A 5,833-nucleotide genomic window follows, 5' to 3' on the forward strand; every position below is an offset into this window, starting at 1 on the left:
GAAACCTTGTTGAGGTCTTTCTTGATTTTTCCATGAGAAATTTGGGTGATTTCTCCATGAAGAATTATAGGTGTTTCCATAGGGTTCTCCTAGGTAATTCACCTCTTCCATTGAAGGGTTCTCAGGATCATAGGCTTCTTCTTCAGATGAAGCGTCCTTAGTACTGCTTGGTGTATTTTGCATTCCAGACAGACTTTGAGAGATCAAATTGACTTGTTGAGTCAATATTTTATTCTGAGCTAATATAGCATTCAGAGTATCAATCTCAAGAACTCCTTTCTTCTGATTAGTCCCATTGTTCACAGGATTCCTTTCAGAAGTGTACATGAATTGGTTATTTGCAACCATTTTAATTAGCTCTTGAGCTTCTGTAGGCGTCTTCTTCAAATGAAGAGATCCTCCAGCAGAGCTATCCAAAGACATCTTGGACAGTTCAGAGAGACCATCATAGAAAATACCTATGATGCTCCATTCAGAAAGCATGTCAGAAGGACATTTTCTGATCAATTGTTTGTATCTTTCCCAAGCTTCATAGAGGGATTCTCCATCCTTCTGTCTGAAGGTTTGGACTTCCACTCTAAGCTTACTCAATTTTTGAGGTGGAAAGAACTTTGCCAAGAAGGCATTGACTAGCTTTTCCCAAGAGTCCAGGCTTTCTTTAGGTTGAGAGTCCAACCATGTCCTAGCTCTGTCTCTTACAGCAAAAGGGAATAGCATAAGTCTGTAGACCTCAGGGTCAACCCCATTAGTCTTGACAGTGTCACAGATTTGCAAGAATTCAGTTAAAAACTGATGAGGATCTTCCAATGGAAGTCCATGGAACTTGCAATTCTGTTGCATTAGAGAAACTAATTGAGGCTTAAGCTCAAAGTTGTTTGTTCTAATGGCAGGGATAGAGATGCTTCTCCCATAGAAGTCAGGAGTAGGTGCAGTAAAGTCACCCAGCACCTTCCTTGCATTGTTGGCATTGTTGTTGTTTTCGGCTGCCTTGGGTTCTTCTTGTTTAAAGATTTCTGTTAGGTCCTCTACAGAGAATTGTGCCTTAGCTTCTCTTAGCTTTCGCTTCAAGGTCCTTTCAAGTTCAGGGTCAGCTTCAACAAGAATGCTTTTGTCCTTGCTCCTGCTCATAAGAAAGAGAAGAGAACAAGAAAATATGGAATCCTCTATGTCACAGTATAGAGATTCCTTGAGGTGTCAGAGAAAAAGAAAAGTAGAAGACAGAAGTAGAAAATTAGAACTTATCAAAGAAGATGGAGTTCAAATTTTGCATTAAGGAATAGTGTTAGTCCATAAATAGAAGGATGTGAGAAGAAGGGAAGTAATTTTCGAAAATTAAGTAAAAGATTTTGAAAACATTTTGAAAAACACTAATTAATTTTTGAAAATAAGAGTGGGAAAGAAATCAAGTGATCTTTGAAAAAGATTTTGAAATTAGAAGTCAAAAAGATTTAATTGAAAACTATTTTGAAAAAGATGAGGTTAAGAAGATATGATTGGTTTTAAAAAATATGTGATTGAGAAGATATGATTTGAAAAACAATTTTTAAAAAGATTTGATTTTAAAAATTAATGACTTGCCTAACAAGAAAAGATATGATTCAAACATTAAACCTTTCTCAACAGAAAAGGCAACATACTTGAAATGTTGAATCAAATCATTAATTGATAGCAAGTATCTTTGAAAAAGGAAAGAAATTGATTTTGAAAACATTTGATTGAAAAGATATGATTTGAAAAAGATTTGATTTTGAAAAACTTTGAAAACTTGAAAAAAATTGATTTGAAAACAAAAATCCTTCCCCTTGTGCCATCCTGGCGTTAAACGCCCAGAATGGTGCACATTCTGGCGTTTAACGCCCAATGCACTACCTCTTTGGGCGTTAAACGCCCAACCAGGCACCCTGGCTGGCGTTTAAACGCCAGTCTGTCCTTCTTCACTGGGCGTTTTGAACGCCCAGCTTTTTCTGTGCAATTCCTCTGCTGTATGTTCTAAATCTTCAATTCTCTGTGTTATTGACTTGAGAAGACACAAATTAAAAATATTTTTTGATTTTTAATAATCAGAATGCAACTAAAATCAAATAACAATGCATGCAAGACACCAAACTTAGCAGTTTGTATACTACTGACACTAATGAGAATGCATATGAGACACACAAAACACTTAAGTCAAGAGAATTTAAAGATTAGAGTAAGAAATAATCAAGAATTACTTGAAGATCCTTAAGACACATGAATGAATGCATGCAATTGACACCAAACTTAAGATGAGACACTAGACTCAAACAAGAAACATAAAATATTTTTGGTTTTTATGATTTTGTAATTTTTTTGTGCTTTTTTCGAAAATTATATGGAAAAGAAAATAAAGATATCAAAATTCTTAATGAGAATTCCAGGAATCATGCAATGTTAGTCTAAAGCTTTAGTCTAAATGAATTAGACATGGCTAGCCAAGCTTCAGCAGGACATTGCATTCAAGAGCTAAATTGATGAAAATCAATCAGCTTTGGTGATGATAAGAACATCACCTTGAAACACTAGAATTCATTCTTAAGAACTCTGAAGAAAAATACCTAATCTAAGCAACAAGATGAACCGTCAGTTGTCCATACTCGAACAATCCCCGGCAACGGCGCCAAAAACTTGGTGTGCGAAATTGTGATCACTACTTTTCACAACTCAAATAATCCCTAGTAATGGCCCCAAGAACTTGGTGCTCAATACCATGGCATAAACACAACTTTGCACAACTAACCAGCAAGTGCACTGGGTCGTCCAAGTAATAAACCTTACGCGAGTAAGGGTCGATCCCACGGAGATTGTTGGTATGAAGCAAGCTATGGTCACCTTGTAAATCTTAGTCAGGCAGACTCAAATGGGTATAGTGATATACGAATAAAGCATAAAGATAAAGATAGAGGTACTTATGTAATTCATTGGTAGGAACTTCAGATAAGCGTATGAAGATGCCTTCCCTTCCGTCTCTCTGCTTTCCTACTGTCTTCATCCAATCCTTCTTACTCCTTTCCATGGCAAGCTTATGCAAGGGTTTCACCGTTGTCAGTGGCTACCTCCCATCCTCTCAGTGAAAACGTTCCTATGCTCTGTCACAGCATAGGCTAATCAGCTGTCGGTTCTCGGTCAGGCCGGAATAGAATCCAGTGATTTTTTTGCGTCTGTCACTAACGCCCCGCCTGCTAGGAGTTTGAATCACGTCACAGTCATTCAATCATTGAATCCTACTCAGAATACCACAGACAAGGTTTAGACCTTCCAGATTCTCTTGAATGCCGCCATCTGTTCTTGCCTATACCACGAAGACTCTGATCTCACGGAATGGCTTGCTCGTTTGTCAGGCGAGCACTCGGTTGTCAGGCGATCAACCATGCATCGTGTATCAGGAATCCAAGAGATATTCACTAGAGCCTTGGTTGCTTGTAGAACAAAAGTGGTTGTCAGTCACCTTGTTCATAGGTGAGAATGATGATGAGTGTCACGGATCATCACATTCATCAAGTTGAAGAACAAGTGATATCTTGGACAAAGAACAAGCGGAATTGAATAGAAGAACAATAGTAATTGCATTAATACTCGAGGTACAGCAGAGCTCCACACCTTAATCTATGGTGTGTAGAAACTCCACCGTTAAAAATACATAAGAACAAGAGTGATCATTGGTTTCGGCCCCAGAGAGGGAACCAGAAGAACCAAGATGAAAATACAATAGTAAAAGGTCCTATATATAGAGAACTAGTAGCCTAGGGTGTACAGAGATGAGTAAATGACATAGAAATCCACTTCCGGGCCCACTTGGTGTGTGCTTGGGCTGAGCAATGAAGCATTTTCGTGTAGAGACTCTTCTTGGAGTTAAACGCCAGCTTTTATGCCAGTTTAGGCGTTTAACTCCCATTTTGGTGCCAGTTCCGGCGTTTAACACTGGGAATTCTGAGGGTGACTTTGAACGCCGATTTGGGCCATCAAATCTTGGGCAAAGTATGGACTATCATATATTTCTGGAAAGCCCAGGATGTCTACTTTCCAACGCCGTTAAGAGCGCGCCAATTGGGCTTCTGTAGCTCCAGAAAATCCACTTCGAGTGCAGGGAGGTCAGAATCCAACAGCATCTGCAGTCCTTTTCAGTCTCTGAATCAGATTTTTGCTCAGGTCCCTCAATTTCAGCCAGAAAATACCTGAAATCACAGAAAAACACACAAACTCATAGTAAAGTCTAGAAAAGTGAATTTTAACTAAAAACTAATAAAAAGTATACTAAAAACTAACTAAAACTACTAAAAATATACTAAAAACAATGCCAAAAAGCGTACAAATTATCCGCTCATCAACACTTGAGAGTTAAAATGATGTACACTACCATTAAGGGTTCAGTGCTTAATTCTATGTTCCCTGCTTTCATGAGCTATCTTCTTCTTGCAAGTTATTTGTATTGTATTTTGTGATTTGAATTAGTGAAATCCAGTTCATATCTGTTCTTGAAAGATTTATTTACTTTTTCACCAAGTAGGTAGAATCATTTTAGCATGTAGTTGCATTCACATTCATAGGTTGCATTGCATGAGTCCTGTTTTTTCCTGCTCATTTATTTTGTCTCCTTGAGCTTTGCATGAGGACATGCTAATGATTAAGTGTGGGGAGGTTGATAAACCACTATTTTATGGTTTATATTGTATTCAATTGAGTGGTTTTATCAAGCTTTTCACCCACTTATTCATATGATTTGCATGATTTTACAATTCCTTCTTAGTTTAGTTCTATGATTGAAAACATGCTTCTTTGGTCTTAATTTAGCTAATCTTAATCCTCTCTTATTACCATTCGATGCCTTGATCTGTGTGTTAAGTGTTTCAGGCTTCATAGGGCAGGAATGGCTTAGAAAATGAAGAGGAAGCGTGCAAAAATGGAAGGAACACAAGAAATTGAGGAGATGACCAGCGAGAAGTCACGCGGTCGCATGGCTCACGCGACCACGCGAAATAGAAGAAATCAAAGTGACGCGTTCGCGTCCCTGACGCAACCGTGCGGATTGGAAGCTGCACGAACGACGCGAATGCGTGGACGACGCACACGCGTGGTACGAAAAACGCTGAGTGACGCGATCGCGTGGACGACGCGGCCGCGTGACGTGCGCGATCTGCAGAAATTACAGAATACGCTGAAGACGATTTTGGGCCGCGTTTTGACCCAGATTTTGGCCCAGGAACGTAGATTAAAGTCAGGGAACATACAGAGACTCACAACAATCATTCATTTATAAATCACACCTTTCATAATTTAGATGTAGCTTTAGAGAGAGAGGTTGTCTCCTCCCTCTTAGGATTTATGATTAGGATTCTTCTTAAAGGATTTAGGATTTCTTTTAGTCATTAGAATTGTTTCTTCATACCAGTTTCAATAATTTATATTTCTCCTCTACTTTTATTTACTCTGATGCTTTTATATGTATTTGATTTATGTTGCCTAATTGGCTTATGGACCATTCATGATATGATTTTCTTAACTAATACACATTAAGGTATTTCAGACTCATGATTGCTTTCTTCTATTTACTATATAAATAATTTAGATTTTTCCCTTTTGGCTTTGGTTGATTAATTGGTAACTCTTGAGTTGTCAAACTCATCGTGATTGATAATTGTTATTCTTGCTGATTAATTTAGATTCCTATAACTATAGTCTTTCCTTAAGGAGTTGACTAGGACTTTAGGTATTAAATTAATTTGTCCATTTAACTGACCTTCAGAGTTAGAGGTTGACTTAGTGGTAGCAAAAATATAATTCTCATCACCATTGATAAGGATAACGAGGATAGGAC

At 38.0% G+C, this 5,833-nt stretch overlaps 1 non-coding gene across 1 annotated transcript; it reads left to right on the forward strand.

Annotated features, from left to right (window-relative positions):
* Positions 1 to 477: 477 nt before the first annotated feature.
* On the forward strand, positions 478 to 585 carry LOC130984824 (small nucleolar RNA R71). The gene has a single exon (XR_009088731.1). It is a non-coding gene; the product is annotated as a small nucleolar RNA R71 (small nucleolar RNA).
* Positions 586 to 5,833: the final 5,248 nt, after the last annotated feature.

This window comes from Arachis stenosperma, chromosome 5, assembly GCF_014773155.1.
Source record: "Arachis stenosperma cultivar V10309 chromosome 5, arast.V10309.gnm1.PFL2, whole genome shotgun sequence".
Taxonomy (NCBI): Eukaryota; Viridiplantae; Streptophyta; class Magnoliopsida; order Fabales; family Fabaceae; genus Arachis; species Arachis stenosperma.